This window comes from Coloeus monedula (genome assembly GCF_965178545.1).
Source record: "Coloeus monedula genome assembly, chromosome: 15".
NCBI classification, from domain to species: Eukaryota; Metazoa; Chordata; class Aves; order Passeriformes; family Corvidae; genus Coloeus; species Coloeus monedula.
In genome coordinates this window covers 15,840,873-15,859,211 of record NC_138795.1, presented here as the reverse complement: position 1 = coordinate 15,859,211, position 18,339 = coordinate 15,840,873, and the positions used below count along the sequence as shown (strand labels likewise).

The following is an 18,339-nucleotide window of genomic DNA, read 5'->3' as shown; positions in this document are numbered from 1 at the left end:
TTAGTCTTTTCCAACTCAAAAGTATTTTCTGATTCTATGGCAATTTTAAAAAAGCACAAGTGAGGTGGGGGAAGCTGGCAGATCTTAAAGAACCAACCCCAGGACAGCTGGAAAGCAGAGCTGAAGTCCTGGGAAGGAGGAAGGGCTCACCATCACCACCACCAGTCACAGCATGGGTCAGGATGGGAGGGACCCTCAGTTGAAAGAGCTGCAGGACTCACAGTAAGAAACAGAGAGGTTCACTCTATGATTGTAAGGAGAGCAACCACGGAAAAACCCATGTACAAGCTGTCACAACACTGAGGAAGATAGGGAAGGGCCACAAGACCGAGCCTGGGGAAGCTGAAGCATGAAGGAAACACTGCTTGGTGGGAGCTGGGAAGAACTTATTGCACTGGAGACATGCTCTGAGGGGACTGATAGCAGGGTGTGAGCATCTGTCTGGGCTCACTGCTCCTTCCTGGCCCCAAGCTCTGAGGGGCTACACTCATACTGGAGCTAGATGTCAATGCTTCCTTCCCTCACTTCCCAGGTGGCAAGCTGGAATGACAAGGAGCAAGTTGGATGTAGTTGATGCCTGACATGTGGTGGCCCATCCCTTCTCCAGCAAGCCCAGGGTGGGTTCAGGAGTCCCAGCCTGCCCTCAGGACCTGCCTGCCAGACTGGTGACCCCCCTTGCAAGAGAACCATCTTCCCTCACCAGGGAAGGGTTTGATCCCATCAGGGTTTTCATCTCTTCTGAAAGCCAATATCCATATCCCCATTTCTGGATGGGTCTTCCCACAGGCCTGGCAAGCTCCAGGCAGGGGAGGGAAGTTCCAGAGCACAGAGCTCCCAACTCAATGGGCTCCCACTGCCTGCTCTCAGCTTCCATGACGGACATCCTCCTCCACTTGCTGCTTCCTCAGCCTCCTCCATCCCATCCCTCCTCCCTCTTCCCCATGCCAGAGGGTCCTACACCTTGCCCTCAGTGGCGTGATCCATGGAGGATAAGCCCGAGCAAGGCTGGGGGATGAGCAGGGGCTGTGGGATGAGCTGGGTCAGGGAGTGCCCACAGGATCCATCCCTCAACAAGCTGGAGCACCAGTGGGTATGGACTTGTAGGTAGTGGATTCAACAAAAAGAAACCCATCCTTGGGTCTGGAATGAGCCGCTGGAATTTTAGGGACTGTCCACAACATCTCCCTCAGTGTTCTGACAAAGCTGTTTTCATCCCATGAGCTTCACAAAGACCTCTCTGAGGGGGGGAAGGGGGTTTCCTACTATCATAGCTCCTGGCGCTTTTGACATACGGCACATCTAGGTTAAGGGTAGAAAAATTCCCAAGCAATTCCTGACCAGGCTCCCCTCAACCAGTGTGGCTTCCCCATCCTCATCCCAGATGGACCTACCTGTACTTTTCTCCTGCACACCATGATGCTGAACGACAGCACCTGGAGGGGGAACATCCTCCTCTGAGGATTTTTCAGACAAAAAATGTACTTTTTCACCCTGATGATGCATTTTAACAATGCAACAAAGCCAAATCCTGGTGCCAGGGCTGCAGCCCTCCGTATCCCAAGGGAAGCCGGCGGCACCCACGCTGGGGATTCAGGATGGGTGTCTCCAGACGATGGCCACGAGCATCCTCGTGTCCCCGCAGCAGCACTCCCGCTTCAGCTCAAGGGGTTTAAGCTGAAGCAGTGCAAGTCCCTGCTGCAGCCCCCCGAGGTGTAAGGCTCCCTGAGCTCTTAATGGGCTTATGGAGCTGCTGGGACCAGAGCAGCTCCCCCAGCACAGTGCCCGGGGGGACTTACAGGCATCCCCGGCTGGCAGCCCCCCGCGGCACCGCCCGCCGTCCCTGGCACAGCGGGGGCCGCCCGCCAGCCCCGTCCCAGACGGCACCAAGTGCTCAGCCTGCTCTCTCCCCATCCCAAATCCCACACGCCTCCTCCTGCTCGCCTCGAGGACAAAGGTGGACGTGTGTGTCCCCCAACCCTACAGCACATCCAATCCCCCCAGGCCATGCCACCAGCCTGGCACCCACACCTCCCTGCCTGCACCTGCAACCTGTGCCCCACAGCTGCACCCCACTCTGGTCCCTCCTTCGGTGCTCACCCCATCATCACTGTGCACCCCCACATCTCACCCCACATCATCACCCAGGGCCGCGCTGAGCAGCAGGAGCAGGGGGGGCCTGTCACTGGGGCAGGAGCAGCTGCAGATCCCCCCCACTCTGGGAGTTCAGACCCCCTCAAATTCAGGCTGAGGGTGAGAGGAGTATGTACTACTCAGCCCAGTAAGGCTGGAGGGGCCAGCACACCATCCCACGCCATCCCTGGGAAATCCTGTTTTTCCGGGCTTGGATCAAGCACAGTGGACTGGAAACAACGGCCAGCAGGAGCGGGGCCATCCAGGGAAAATCCTACTGGAAAGCAGTAAAACCCTATTCAGTAAAACCCCATTCTCAACCAGCACAAGTTTTGGGGAGGCAGCCCTGGCTGGATGCACTATGCACTCTGGCAGGGAAGGCTCGGCCCTGCTCTTCATCCTGTTTTGGGGGTTTGGACTTTGTGCCTTTGGGTTTTTCCAGAGGGGAAGTATTTTAAAAAAGCAAAAAAAAAAACAAAAAAACCAAAAACAAAACAAAACAAAAAAAAACCCAAAACCTAAGAACGTTACCGAGCTCCTGTGAATTCCCTATCAGCTGCTGTACACGCACATGGCACAGAAAAATCCTTAGCAAATTCCTGCTGAAAAATAATAAAAAACCAGGAAAACCCACCAAAGGCTGAGCTTGCCGGACACAGCGCGCCAGGAGAGGCTGACAGAGCTGTTACGGTCTATTGGGCCAATAATCCACAAACTAAGACAGATTTATTGTACATGGCAGATCCTAACAGCTCCAAAGAAACCATCACTGTCTCCTGGCGCTTAAAATTCACTTTCTTGGGGGGGGAAAAAAGGGCCAAAATATGGCTTTACAAGATAAGATGCGTGGTTGGACCATTCTGTGACAGGCAGAAGCCTGTGCAAACACATACACGGATCTTTTTTTCCTTGATATATAAATATATAAAATATCTCCTCTTCCAAGGCAAGCGCGACTGCATTACCCGTCGGAGCGCTGTCCTTACCACCGGATTACCCGGCTTGGTTTCACCTCCCTTAGCAAGATGGATTTGCAGGGATGTTGTTTCTGCCTCGATATTACCGATCAAAACCAGGGGGAGATAAAAAATCGAGTTAATTAAAACTAAATTGAGACCCTGCATCCATCTGGCTTGATGGGATGGGTGAGTTTGGGTCCCCTCTCCTTGGAAGGTGTAAGGATCTGAGAAGGGAGATGCTGGAGGGGAAAGCAGGCTCTTCACACTGGCATGACAGTGATGGCAAGCCTGGGATGGGGCATGGCTTGGTGTAGATGATGACGATGATGGTGATAACAAAAATAATAATTATATTAGAAAGGTCAGAGCTGGTGCTTTCCCTGTTCCTGGCAGACAGGACCCCAGCCAGTGTGGAGCAGCAGGCCAAGAGCGGGATCAGCCCGATCCCGTCGGTAATTGGGGCGTCTGTTCGAATCTCCGCGACGCTGGAATTCACGCTGGGCCCGGCTCAGAGCTTGCCGGCGGCTGATCATATCGGACGGGGATCAAAGAGGCTCAGCTTACGGCTTTAGCGCGCCGCTCGTCCCAGCCGGCGCTGCCACCCAGGGGGGGCCGGGCTCCGCTGGCCCCGGGGGGGCCGCGCACCCGGGATGCTCCTGGGAAGCTCGGAGGGTGCGTGGGAGCGAGCATCCCTCAGCGGGGCGATGCCTGGGGGATGCCCGGTGGGGCCGCCAGCCCGGAGCCCCCCAGGCACGGCGCCTGCATAATGGGCCGGCTGCGCCGTGTGTTTGCCCTGACAGCCCCCACCAACCTCCGGCTGCACCCCAAAACCATCATGGGGGGGGTTTTGGGGGGGTTGGGCATGGGAAGCTGGAGCAGGCAACCAGGAGAAAAGCTCTTGGAGACTCGCAGCGATGCCCACGGGCAGGGATGGGTGCAGGGAGTTGGGGTTGCATGGATGGCCCAGCTGCAGTCTCCGACTGCACCCCAAAACCATCCCAGGGGTGCGAGCAGTGGGATGCTGGAGCAAAGGACGAGTGCAGCAGCTTTCAGCTGCCCCCGGAGCCGCGGAGCGATGCCCGCGGGCAGGGACGGCTGCGGGGGGCGGTCTGCGTGGATGCTCCGGCTCCAGCCCTCCGGCCGGCGGTACAGCAGCGGGAAGGGATGTGCCGGGACTGGCCGGGTGGCTCCAGGGAGGGAGTTGAACGAGTAATTAGAGCAGGAGGCTGTGAGTCAGCAAACGATGCGTAACCTCGGCGAGGCTGACAATGAGGCAAAAGATGGCAGTTTCGACCGAGAGCGCCGGCTGAAAGGGCACATTTAGATATGCAAAAAGCAGCAACTCCTGACAATCCCAAGGCTGCGACCCGCTCTGCAACCCGTGCTGCTCCGGAGCCACCGTCTGCCCCGAGCTCTCGACGCCTCCCTCCAAAATCATTGTGAATAGAGACATGGGTGGGCGCAGACCAAGCCCCACGGAGCGAGATAGTGGGGATCGTTCCCAAAAAAACCAGCGGTCAGGGAAAAACACCGGGCAGCCTCTGCTCCAGCATCCCATGCTGCCTGGAAAGTGCGATAGAACCACACTCGGCAGCTGACCTTGCTCCGGGTGCCCCGGGGAGAGGCGCAGCCGCGCTGGTGGCGGTGCCCCTGGCACAGCCGCTGCGCTCCAGGATGGATATCAAGGTTTGGCTTGGAAGCAAACCCCAGCTCCAGCCACAGGCTCGTCCCCCCCGTTTCGGGGGGTGCATCAGGGCTGCAGGCAGGTAGGGCCCCGCCGCACAGCCGCCCTCGGCGAGGAGAGTTTAATTAACCCCGGAAAGCGATCGTTAAACGGCCGGCCCGGGTAATCGATGCGGAAGGGGCAGCTTTGCTGCCGAGGGACCATCTGCTCCGGGGAGCGATGGCGGCTCCTCGTCCCCCCCCCCGTCACCCCTCGCCTGCCGGGAAGCGGCCGCCGCCGCCACGGGGCAGCTGCTTTGGGGGCCCGATCGGAGCTGAACCCCGGCCAAGGCATCCCGGGGGGATGGGAGCTGCCCCTCGCCTCAACCCTCGCTTCCCGTAAAGCCCCAAGCCCCAGAGCCACGTGATTTCCGACACGACGCGGCCCCCTCCGGCACAAAGCCCACCGGAGGGTCCCTCCAGAGCGAGGCATCCCCCCGCCCCTGACAGGATGTGGCTGAAGCAAAGCTGCGCAGGGATGTGGCCAAGCACCCTTCTCGCCCCACAGCTATTTTCACCCTTGAGATGAGTTTGTGGCAGTCTCAGCCTTGAGGGCACAGGGGGTTTGTGTCTTTTGGAGCACCCAGCCCCCCTCCCTCGCCCCCCCCCTCCCCCCCCCCGCACACCTGTGGCCGCATTCCCGGGCAAATACTCAGAGGGATGCTCTCAGCATCCCGGCATCACCCAGGATACGTCATCCTGGCCTAGGGCACTGTGTCCCTTCCCAGCCCCCAGCACCCCCAGGCCTTTCTCCAGCCCTGAATTTCCAAGTTCCTCCGCATTTCCACCCAATAAATGATGGCGGGTGCTCAGGAGCAGCAAGGCTGGGTGTGGTGCATCTGCTCCCGAGGGACTCAGGAGATACTCCCCACTACAGGGCACTGACTCCAGCTCTGGGATGGGGTTCCTGGGCAGATCTGGGATGGAGACAGGGAGACCCTTCACCCCTCACCCCATGGTCATCCCCCAGGAGAGCTTTGGGAAGCAGCTGGGGGTGCAACCAAGAATAGCATCCCAGGGCAAAGCCAGCCAGGGGATAGAGGAGCATGATTTTGTCCCCCAGGATGGAACCTGGGAGAGACCAGTGTCCCCAGGGGTGTCCCTCTCCTATGAGGTGACCTTCTGCCATCGTCACACCCCGACCAGCTCCCAGTGTCAACACATCCTGGGAAGGCTGGGGGGGCCATGGCACTGGCATGACCCTATTGGGGTGATGCAGACCCTGGGCATGGAGCCACAGACATCTTCCTCCTGATCTGGATCTGTCCCCCACCCATCGGGAGGAGAGGAGCATCCAAGGAGGGGGAGGGCTGCACACCCCTGGAAGAAAGGAGCCCAAAGGTGCTTCCAGAGGAAGTGCTGGCACAAGGAACAAGCCCTGTCCCATCCTCTGGCCTCACCTGGAGCAGAGGGGATGGTGCAGCTGCTGCTGGCCCAGGCATGGGCAGGGTGTCAGATGGGTCCCCAGGCCAGCCAGGGCCAGCAGGGTTCAAGGTGACCTGCAAAGCACAGAGTGGGCATATGCCCTCCTTGCCCCACGGATGGAGACATCTTGGGCTCCTGTTCAGCTCCCCAGAGCTGCAGACCCCTGGAAAGGGGACCGTGTTTCTCCCCACTCCGATGGCAGCAGCTCAGCTGGCAGGGGATGGCACCCCTGCACCCAGACACACCCTTCCTCACACACACTGGCACCAGTTTGAGGGCCACCCTGCCCCAAACAAGATGGAGTTTCTGTTTGCCAGGACCTTTGGGAGAGCAGGCTGAGGCTCCAGTACAGAGTTGGCTGGGTGAGGGTTTGCCAGGACACCCACCACACCTGAGTTCCCAGAGGAACACTCAGGGATGCTCCTGGTACCCCAGCATTGCCCAGGGTACCAGCACCCAGCCCCTGGACGTGGGGATGAGATGACCCTTCCCATCCCTACCTGTCTGGGCAGGGATGCCCATGGCAGCCCAGTGGGAGAGCAGCTGGAACACTGTGGGCAGGAGGCAGCAGGGAGAGCCCTGCAGAGGAAGGGGGATGCTCTGCTTCCACTGCAGGAGGGAAACTGAAGCAGGGAAGGGCTGGGACGGGCCCACATCCTTGGTGCAGCAAGGGGACCTAGAGCCAGCTTTTCCTGATACTTCCCATCCGGAGGCCACTCCGTGCTGAGGACAGGGAGCACAGACCGAGCAGGAAGAACCCCCCGCCCTGGCACTGCCAGACCCCAGTATGGGACGTGAGACAGGAGCACACCCTCAGTGAGGTGCCCCCCCAGCCCTCCCAGGAAGGATCCAGCCCCTCAAACTGGGGCTCAGCCCCAGAACAGTGCTTAAACCACCCCCAAACCACTGCTCAAACTCTGAGCCGGTACTCAGCCCCCTGAAATAGTGCTCGGCCACCCAAACTGGTGCTTGGTGGCCAAACTGGCTCTCAGCTTCCCAAAACAGTGCTCAGCTCCCAGGCCAGTGCTCATCCCCCCAAGCCAGCGCTGAACCCGAGTGGGTGCTGAACACCCCAGACAGGTGCTTCACCCCCGAGAGGGTGCTCAGCCCCCCAAAACAGTGCCTGACCCTCAAGACAGTGCTTAGCCCCCTGAACCAGTGTTCAGCCACTGAGATGCTGCCCAGACCCCAAATTGGGGTTCAGGCCCCCAAAACTGTGGTTGAGCCCCAAGCTGGTTCAGTCTCCTAAAATGCTGTTTGACTCTCATGCTGGTGCTCAACCCCCCAAAACAGCAAACCCCCAAGCCAGTGCTCAGCCCCCCAAAAAGCCTTACCCCAGTGGAAGGGTCAGCCATTCCATGGTCCACCCCAAGGACAGCCACTCCAGTTTCCTCCCAGTACACATACTGGTCACATGGTCCTTCAGAAAGGCCAGACAGCCCTGAGGGGGTTTCCCCAATTCCTTTCACCCCTCCATCACCAAAAGGACACAGGAGCACCACGGCAGGGAAGCCAGTCCCTTCCCAACACCCTGGCTGTGGGAAGGGACATGTCCCCCACTCTGCGTCATGCAGGGAGCTCCTTGTCCCCTTTCCCTTCATTTCCCATGGGAGTGGGATAGACAAGATTCCTGGGGCTCTGCTGGGAGTGTCCCTGGCCCCTGAGCCAGGGAGGGTGAGGGGCCTGGACAAAGGTAAGGAATATTAGGCACGAGGTCCCTGGTTATCCTTGGAGGTGGCTGTATGGTGGGATGGTTTGTGGGATGCAGACCAGGGACATTGGCTCGGATGAGAGCACATCCAACCTCTAATGGAGGCAGCTGCTGACTGTGGGGAACTTATTCCCCACTGCCAGGGTGCGTTCCAGCCCTATCCATCGAGTTATCGGCCTTTGGGATGAGCTGCTGAAGCTGCCCCCACACAGCCCAGTGCCAGCTATTCCCAGGATTAGGCTGGCAGTAGTTATGGATACGGTTGTCCCCTAAAGCACCAACCACAGGCAGCCTGGGGACCACCAGGGAATGGCCACAGGCCCCCCAGTTCCCCCATTCTCCCAGGTTCCCATTTCCCCCCCAGCTTTGGCATCTCCAGACCCCCAGACACAGCCCCCATCCCTGCTCCATCCTCACATCCATCCCTGCTGTCCCTCACCCCTAATCGAACTGGCTGCCGCACAGACTCATCCCAGTTTAATCTTCACGGTGCAGGCACGGGAAAAAACACAACGATTTTCCTTTTTTTTTGGGGGGGGGTCTTAATCTTTACCTGGGGTCAGATTTACCAATCCTCCCACTAATCCCCCAACGCCTTCTCAAAGCAAAGGGCCCCCTCCTCCACCAGCCCCGAGGGAGCAAGTCCAGGGAGCACCCATAGCCCCAGGGTGCCTCGGGATTAGCACTCCAGGTGACTGCAGTTTTTCCCAACGAGGTGGCAAGGCATGTTTTTAAAGGCTCTTTTTATTTAAGGAATCTGAATGTGATGGGGGGAGGGAGATCACAAGGCAGTGGGGAGATAGAGGGAAAGCCTGGGGATCTCGGCTCCACTGACAGGCTCGGATTTGGGGAAAATATTCGGGGAAAGGATGAGAAACCACTTCATAGAGAGGATTCGGTGCCATTCCCTGCCTCAGTTTCCCCGTGTGTAGAGATGAAAGGTCACCCCCTCTCCCGGGGATTCAGATGGCACCAGCTGCCCCTGAACAACCTCCAGGTCATCCCTGGTGGGGCAGGACTGGGAATCACCCCGGACCTGCAGATGGGAGAATTAGGGGGCTGCAGATGTGGGGACAAGAGTTCCCGTGGATGTGGGGGTGCTGGCATCCCTGTGGACGGGGGGACACAGGGCTCTGCAGAAGGGGGGCAGGGGGAGCAGGGGGCTTTGTGCGTGGAAGGCTCTACAGAGAAGGGCGACAGGGGATCTGCATATGGGGGGACAGGAGTCCCTGACAACGAGGGGACACAGAGCTTTGAAGATGAAGGGACGGGGTTCTCAGCAGAACAGGGGGACAGGGAAGCCTGAAAGTGGGAGGGAACATGGGGCTTCGAAGATGGGGGCACAGGAGTCCCTAAAGAAGTGGGGACAGGGGTCCCTATTGATGAGGTAACAGGGGGCTCTGTGGAAGGGGACAGGGGGCAAGGGTGGCAGAAGGAGGGGACAGGGGCCCTGGCAGATTCAGGGGGACAGAGGAGAGGGGTCCCTGCAGGAGGAGAGGTCAGAGATCCTTGCAGAAAGGAGGGGGGCACAAGGGTCTTGCAGACAGCAGAGGGACGGAGGGGACAGAGGTCCCTGCAGAAGTAGGGGACAGGAGCAACAGAGATCCCTGCAGATGGCGAGACAGGGTCTCCCTGCAGATAAGGGAGACAGAGCTCCCTACAAATCCGCCCTTTCCACGCCAACCTCCCGCTGTGTCCCCCTCCCACCGGGGCTGCCCCCCAGCTCTGCTGCGGCGGGGGCTGCGCAGACCCCCCCGGCTCGGTGGGAAGCGGGGGCTGCCCGCAGCCCTGCCCTGCCCGGGCCCCCGCGGGCCTCGCACCCCGGCGGCGCTGGGCGAGCGGGCTAACCGGGAATGGCAGCGCGGCCCTCGCCGCGACACCGCGCACGCTCCGCCGCGGCCGGCACCTCGCCGCGCCAGCCTGGAATTTGCAAGCTGTCCTGATGCATTAAAGCGCAAACGCCTGGCGCCCAGCTCCCAGCCCTGTGCCCGGCTGTGCCAGGCCAGGGCATCCCCTCCCCGGGGACGCCGACACGGGGCCAGCTGTCCCCGAGGGCGGCCAGAGCCACCATCACCATCTTCATGCTCCGCGTTTATTTTTCTCCCCCCAGCCCCAGCTTTAAATAGCGGAACGGGGAGAGGGTGCCAGGCTCACGCTGTCACTGTGGTGAGGCAGGGGACACTAGGGACATCAGGAGTGGAGGGTCCCCAGCAGTGCTGGCACTGGGAGCAGGCAGAAGCCCAGCAGCATGGGCGGCAATGGAGCCCCTTCCAGCGGGCAGCACATTGTGCCAATCCAGGGCACGGAGGGAATGGGGACACACAGACAGACACGGATGGACAGAGAGGGATGGGGTGCTCTGCTTGCCATCCCAGGGACAAAAGGTATGGGACCCTGAGATGGGTGCCATGGCACCCCTGCAAGGACCACCCTGGAGAGCCAGACAGAGATGGGCTGCAGTCCCCTTGGACAGCACCCATCCCCTGGGGATACCAGGCTCCCCCCTCCCCTGCGCCCATACTCACACTGCACCCCTCCAAGTCCACTCCCTACACCGGGTACTTCCCACAGATGCAGGAGGGAAAGGTGGGGAGGGACAGCCCAGCCTGGCACTCACAGTTCGGTGTCCAGCCAGCACCCACCATCCCACATCTCCCACCCTGATGCCTTTCAGATTCCCTGAGACTCCCCATGACCACTGTCACCTGTGCCATGGGATCCCCTCCAGGTCCTGGAGGGCACTGGGTCCACTGTGAGAACATTGGGCACCTGCCAAGGCTGTGGACAGAGGGGACACCCCAATCCTTGGCACACGCTTGCCCACGCACCGGTGATGCTCCCAAATTGTTCAAGAACCCAACACCCACCCTGTGGCCAGCGGGACACATTCATTCCCCAGACAGGCAGGATGGGCTCAGCCGGCTGTGCCGATCCCAGCCAGAACGGGGCAAACAGCAGCGGGATGCCCGTGGGAGGAGGGAACAGCAACAGCCGGCTGGAATAAGAGTGTGAAGAAACGGCTCTTGCGTGCTCTGTCCGGAGCCAGCTAACGAGGCCATATTTGAAATGCTTCGCATACCTCCGGTCATCAGATTAGTGAGATGCAGAAGGTAAAGCAGAGGGCAAGAGGAGCGCTCCCAGGCAGCGATCCTCGGCCGGCCGCCGCTCCAGCCCGCTGCGGGAACTGGGGGAAAAGTCCCCGGCTGGCAGCGGGGCACAGGGCACCCCAGGGGTGATGGGTGCTGGAATCTGCCTCCCTGCTGTGATCCCAGCACAGGCACAAGGGAAAGGTGGGGAAGGATAACCCAACGTGCTGCCATGGCCTGGCCACCAGCCACTGCCACCTCCCCATGGCCCAGGCAAGGCCTGGCCCTGCTGAAAAACATTCCAACATTTTACAGGGGCTTACGGGAAAGTCAGAGAGAGACTTTTCACCAGGGTCTGTCATGATAGGACAAGGGGTGAGGGTTTTAAACTGAAAGAGGAAAGTTTGGGATTGGATATTAGGAAGAAATTCTTCCCTGTGAGGGTGGGGAGGCCCTGGTGCAGGGTGCCCAGAGAAGCTGTGGCTGCCCCATCCCTGGCAGTGTCCAAGGCCAGGTTGGACGGGGCTTGGAGCACCCTGGGATAGTGGAAGGTGTCCCTGCCCATAGCAGGGGTTGTAACTGGATGATCTTTAAGGTTCCTGCCTGCCCAAACTGTTCTAGGAGCCTATAGACGGAGCAAGATCCCACAGAGCCTCCAAGCATCATCTGTGGGCACAGCTCGCTTGCCCTTCCCAAGGCATCACTCCTTGGGCATGAATGATCCTTGCTGGCCCTGCTCCAGATCCAGGAGTGGCAGGGGAGCAGGAAGCTGCCTCTGAGCAGCAAGTGGGTGCAGAGGAGTAAGAGCTCTTACAGGGTGAGAGCACCTGGATCTGCAAACACTTGGGACCCTTCAGGGTTGAGATGTTCAAGTGAGAATGTCTCAGCCTTCAGGATGTTCAAATGAGAGACTCAGCTTGGATCTGGACCCCAAAATCCCATCTCTGAGGGAGAGAAAGAGGCACAAAGCCCACAAGGGCAAAAAGAAGTGAGAGCCAATGACACCAAGACCCTTGGAGACACCAAGAGACAACCCGGGGGCTGAGTGGATGGAGCTGCATTGTTTGGTTGGGCATAGACAATGACTCCACAAGGAAGACTCTGGGAGACAGATATTGCCCAGATATCCCTTCAAAGAGCTGGAGCACAGGCATGGACTCAAGGCAGGTTTGCAAAGGCAAAACCAAAACATCCATCAACGACAGTCAGGCACCCACAAACCAAGAATGACCAGGGACAGCAGCACCAGAGGAGGCCAGAGGGGAACATGCCCAATCTCATCACACCTGAGCACAAACCCAATCCTCATTCCAGCAAGGGCCATCCTCAGGGAGCTCAGCACGTGCCAGGGCCAGCTGCGGGTTTCATGGGTGGCAGCAGCCACCAGAACCCACTGGAGTCACTCACAAGGCCAGGACTGCCAGCCCTGTTGCCAGCCCTGCCACCACCCAGGTGACAATCAGCCCCTGAGGATGAAGCCCATCTCAGAAGTGACCCAGAAATGACAGGGTACATCTCACCCGGTGGGCAGGTCCCACCCTTCACCCACCGAATATATCCCAGGGCTGTCACAGGGCAGGGCCAGTAACCCGAGCCCTTTTCCAGCTCCCACCTCTCCGAGCTGGGAGGGTGGAGATGGAAAAGCACATCCTGCTTGGAAAATCAGAGAACAGCTTTTCTTTTTTCATTCTTTGCCACCACTTCCAGGGTCACACATCCTCCCGTGCCCGGGCCACCACACTGTCAGCATCACTGTGGGGAGGTGATGCATCCTCATCCTCCCAGCACAAAGGATGCCCCAGCTCAGGCGATGGAAAATGCTTTGATACAAGTGACACTGTTCCAGTACAAGGACATCGAGCCAGACCCACACATCCCAAGGTGATCCCACAGCCTGGGAGCCATTATTTCAGTCTCGTTTCCATGCCATAACCATGGATGGTGGAAACCAGGGACACCAAGGCAGCCACTGGAAAACCTGACCTCAAAAATCCTTTTATCCACATAATCACAGGCTGCCACCCATGTGCAGCACAGGCTGTCATCTCGGACCATCAACACACTCCACCTGCTTGCAAGCCATGGGAAAAGACAAGCAGGGATGAAATCACTCTAAAGATATAAGGGATGCACCCCTCAGCACCCCAAAAGGAGAGACTATAGGGCAGGCACACCACCAGCATTGAGCTGTTGACAGACCCCAAAGCTTTTAAACTGTATATATCAGGTGCCCAAGGGCCTGTGGCCAGGGTAAACGTGCCCTTTGGACTTTCCCAAAGGCAAAGGGACCCACAGGTCGCCCTCAGCCACTCACTGGGGTCACACCGTTCTGCTGCCTGCTGTCCCTGGAGCTCTCCTGGGGTTCCAGCCCCATGGGTGTCCCAAAGGCCACAGGACATAGATAGGGATGCAGGCTGCTCCTCACCCACATGCACTGATGCCCCCCCAACAGGCCCCCCAGGACAGGGAGCCACAGCCTCCCCACCAGCACATGTCCCTCTGCTGAAGGCAAAGGCAGCTGCAGAGCTGATCCCCACGGCAGAGCCACTGCTGAGCAGCAGCAAACTCACATTTCCTCCACTCTGGCCTGGCATTTCTCACTGGCCACAGCTGGAGGTGGTTCCTCCTCCGGCCACCCCTTTGCCCACCTGCCTCTTCCCTCCTGCCCCTCCTACACCCCTGCTCCCTGCACCAAATCCCAGACTGGTTTGGGTTGGAAGCGACCTTAAAGCCCACCTCATTCCACCCCCTACCAAGGGCAGGGACATCTTCCACTGTCTCAGGTTGCTCCAAGCCCCGTCCAACCTGACCTTGGACACTTCCAGGGATGGGGCAGCCACAGCTTCTCTGGGCACCCTGTGCCAGGGCCTCACCACCCTCAGTGTAAAACATTTCTTTCCTATGTACAAGTTAACCCTGACCTGTTACAGTTTAAAACACTCACCCCTTGTCCTGTCACTCCAGGCTCTTGTCCAAAGTCCCTCTCCAGCTCTCTTGAAACCCCTTCAGGCACTGGAAGGAGCTGTAGTCTCCCTGGAGCATTCTCTGCTCCAGGCTGAACATCCCCAGCCTGTGTCCAGAGCAGAGGGGTTCCAGCCCTTGGACCATCTCTGTGGCATCCTCTGGACCTGCTCCAACAGGCCCCACATCTGCCTGTGCTGGAGACCCCAGAGCTGGATGTGGTGCCCCAGGGGGGTGTCACACAAAGCAGAACAGAGGGAGCACCCCCTCCTCACCCTGCTGCCCGTGGTGCAGCCCAGGATACACTCGGCTTTCTGGGCTCTGAGCACACAGTGCCGGCTGATGTCCCATCTGTCACCCACCAGCACCCCCAGACATTTTCCACAGGGCTGCTCCCAGCCCATCCACCCCCTGGCTGCGCCAGGACTGGGGGCTGTCCCCACACAGGTGCAAGACCTTACACTTGTCATGGTTGAACCTCCCACCTTCCTCCTTCCCCATCACCTGCCTGGCAGGAAAACAGCTATTGCCACACACCAGCTACTGCCAGCATCTCCATCCTTTCCTGAGCCACCACAGCCCATCCATTCTCATGTCCCCAGCTGGGTGGAGGGCCAGCCTTTTCCTGGGATAGTGGCTCCCATCCTCCTCCACAGCCTGGACGAGTTTCAAGAGCACCAATCACTTTGGGGACACCTGGCCCCCCCTGGCTCCATGCCTGGGCTCTGTGCAGAGAGGTGGCTGCAACGGGCAGCAGTGACAACTGGGAGTCCCACAAGACCCCCCATGCTCCCAGGAGTCAAAGTCGAGTCAGGGGAAAAGGAAGGGGAAAGGAGAAAAAAAAAAAAAACCAAGCCTTTTGAGTGTAATATTTTAGTTGAGCACCAGAGCATGAGTAAAGGAGGGAGCTTTTCGTGGTCTGGTGAGTTTAAGCTATGAGCTGAAAGTTTAACTATTAATACACTTAATCAAGAGGTTGTTCCTACAGCTGGGATTTGGGAAAACAAAACAGGGAGGCAGGGGAACGGTGCCACCCGCTGTGGCCACCCCGGGGAATGTCCCTGCTGGGGGAGGTGGAGGGTCCAGGACCAGCTGGGGCCGGATCCAGCCTCGGCCAAGCCTTGCATGGACACACCAGGAGGTGCCAGGTGCTGGCTGTGAGGGCCAAGCACCCTGCCCTCCCTCCAGTGCCCCACACAGGAGATTTGTCAGAGGGGACAGTTTTGGGGAGAGGATGTCACCCCCAAGCCCTGCAGCATCCTCAGGTCGCAGACAAGCAGCACCTGCACTGCTGCCACCTGCCTGGAACGCCCTGGTGACACCAGGGGATGCCGGTGGGTGAGGGACCGCCAGGGTGGGGGATCCCCAAAACGCTCCCCACACCTCCACAGCGTCTCCCCTGGCATCCACCTCTGCCACAGAGGAGAAAGAGGAGGGACAGGCTGGATTTTGGGGTGTAGCACCCAGAGCTCCTCTCCTCTGCCCACCCACCTCGTGTCACGGGCAGGAGCGCGGGGAGGTGCGGGCAGATGCCTGGCAGCGCGGCGCCGGCTGCCCGCATCCCCACCACAAAATCCATGTCAAGGACGCCCCGGCCGGCTCCTGCCTCTTCCCACCGAAGCAGGGGGGAGGACGCGGGGACGTTCGTGACGCCCAGCACAACCCCCCCACTCCCTGCCTGCACATCCCGCCAGGCAAACAGCCCCCCCGACCCTGCCCCCGGGGCCACCGAGCCCCGAACGGCGCCGGGACCAACTTCTGAGCGGCACCGGCGGGTCCTTTGTTACTTTGCTTTTGTTGTCACACGCCGGCGCGTCCCCGTCCCCATCGTCCCGTCACCGTGTCCCCCCCCCCATCCCTCCCACAGCCCCCCCCCAAGCGGCGTCCCCGAGGTCAGGGCGCGACATCTGCCAGCGCGACGGGGCGACGCCGGTACCGGCACCGGGGAGGGGGGCGCAGCGCCGGGGGCATCTCCGGGGGTACACTTGGGGTGACACCGCCACCGATGGGGATGCGCTGCGGCGGCCCCGCGGGTGCCGCTGGAGGAGCCGTTTCTCCAAAGCTTTTCCCGTTGGGAATGCGAAGGACGGACGGACAGACAGAGGGACGGAGCAGGGTTTCCATGCCTACCAGCGCTCCCGCTGAGCGGGACCTCGGGGAGAGTCACCCCCCCCTTTCCCGTCCGATCCCCCTCGCCTCGGCCCCGCCGGGGGATGCAGCGCAGCCCGCGGGCAGCAGCGGAGACCGGGGAGCACTGGGGGCCGGGGCGGAGGAGGGGGGGGGGGCGGAGGGGTCCCCGTCCCCCCGCAGCCCCAGGTGCGGCCCCGCCGCCGGGCTGGGGGCCGGGGGGCGCGGACAAAGCGGCACAAAGGGGCCGCTGACACAGCAGGGCCCGTTTCCAGAGAAACAAAACTTCCGCCGGCCCCGGCTCCGCGCCCCAGGTAGCCGGGATGGGCATCCCCCCGCGCCCCCCCCAAACGCGGCCTCACCCGCCCTCCCACAGCACGGCATCCCCCATCACTCCCCCAGCCCCCCCGGCACGGAGCGGCGGGGGGTGAAGGTTGCCCGGCCGGGTCAGCGCACACGCGGGGCCGTTACCGCAGGATGTGTGCGCAGCTTTGTTTGTGCGTGGGATGCCCCCCCCCCCATCCCCATCCCACCCCCTAACCCCCCATGCCACCCCCCCATCCTCCTCTCCCCAATCAATCATCCCAGCAAAGAATAACCCGACCCGAAGCAGCCCCGGCCCCGCAGGAAGGACGCTGCCGGCTGCGGGATGCGGTGGAAAAAAAAAAAAAAATAGGAATAATAAAATTTAAATAAAGGGAAAAAAAACCAAACCAAAACCCAATACCCCACACCTCCGTGGGGCGCATGGGGCCGCGGTTCGGCGGAGTTTGAGGCCGTAATTCCCAAATTCGGGTACAATCCACAGCCCCCACGGTGGTTCTGGGGCCGGTGGCACCCACGCCGGTGCGAACGAGGGATGTTCCACGGCGCGATCGCAGTGGCTCGGTGGGTGTCGGGGTGCGTGGGGTACGTGGGGTACCCTCCCCGCCGCGGGTGGGGGGAGCAGGGGGTTTGGGAATCCTGTCTGACGGCAAAGCGGGGCGGGGGGGTTCGTTGGGAACGGGGGAGATGATAAAGTTGGGTGAGTTGTCGCACATGGCTGGGCGATGGCGAGCGGCGCCGCTCCCACGGCCACCCCGCGCCCGGGCACCGGCGGCGGAGCCAAACTGCCGCGGGAGCCCGGCGCACCCCGGGGAGGCGGGAGCGACCCACGCGCGGACACCAGCACGGGGTGGGGGTCCCCCGCGCCCCCCACGCGAGCCCCACCGCGGGTGGCAGCGCCTGCCCCGCTGCCCACCGCCTCCCCCCGGCGCCGCCGCCCCCGCCGCCCCCCGGCCCCGCCGCCACCATTGTCACCCGGGAAACCACCGGGCGCTGCCGCGGCGGTCCGGGGCGGCGGGGGGAGACGTGGGGGGTTCACTCCATCCCTCCCCACGGCTCCCAGCGCATCCCAGCCGGGCTGCGGGTACCGGCAGCGGGGTTCAGTCGCACCGAGAAAAACTTTGCTCGTTACCCCGACGTCCCCCCCCCCCCCTCCCCTCCCATCCCCGGGAAGCGGCGGGGCCGCTCGGGCGCCGCGCAGGCAGCACTGGCCGGGCCCGACGCGGGCAGGCGGGCAGGCGGCCAGCTCCGGCCCCGCCGCCGCCGCGGGCAGCCCGGGCACGGCGCCGGGCAGCGGGGCGAGCCGCGGATCCCCCCCGCCAAACTTTTTCTTCTCCGCCACCTCCCCTTTCTCCGACAGCCCCCCGACACCCCCCACCCCAACTCCGCCGCCGGAGCGCCCCGGGGGCCGGCACCGACCGGCGGTCCGGGAGCCGCCGCGCTGCGGGCAGCGCTGCCGGGAGCGGCGGGGGGCTGCCCGGGCGCCGGGGAGGGGGCAGGAGGGGAAAGGAGCGGGGTAGGGAGGGGAAGGTCAGCACCTGCCCGGGGCCGGGGCCGGGGCCGGGGAGCCGAGGCGGGCTCGGTGCCTCGCCGCCGCCGCACACCCACCTCCACATCGCCGCTCGCTCTGGGAGTGCGCAGCCCCCGCTCCGCGCTGCACGGCGCTGCCGCCGCCGCCGCCGCTGCCCGCGGCTGCCGGCAAAACCCGGACCGGACCGGGCCGAGCGCCCCGCGCCGCCGGACACCGCGACACGCCGCGACACGACACGCCGCGCGCGCCCCCCGCCGCCCCGCGCGCGCGCCGCCCGCACAGCCAGCCTCCCCCGCCCCGCACAGCCCGACCCCCATCGCCGTGTGGCTACACCCATCGCCAGTGTCCCAGCCGCCCCCACGG

General features: G+C 61.5%; 1 protein-coding gene across 1 annotated transcript in view; it reads right to left on the bottom strand.

The window, feature by feature from the left end:
- The window catches only part of CXXC5 (CXXC finger protein 5), a 36,406-nt gene extending 18,281 nt beyond the window's left edge, over window positions 1–18,125 (bottom strand). Inside the window, exon 1 of the mRNA XM_082291276.1 lies at window positions 18,054–18,125. The gene's annotated coding sequence lies outside the window, so the exon portion shown is untranslated. The remainder of the gene's footprint in view (window positions 1–18,053) is intronic.
- Window positions 18,126–18,339: the final 214 nt, after the last annotated feature.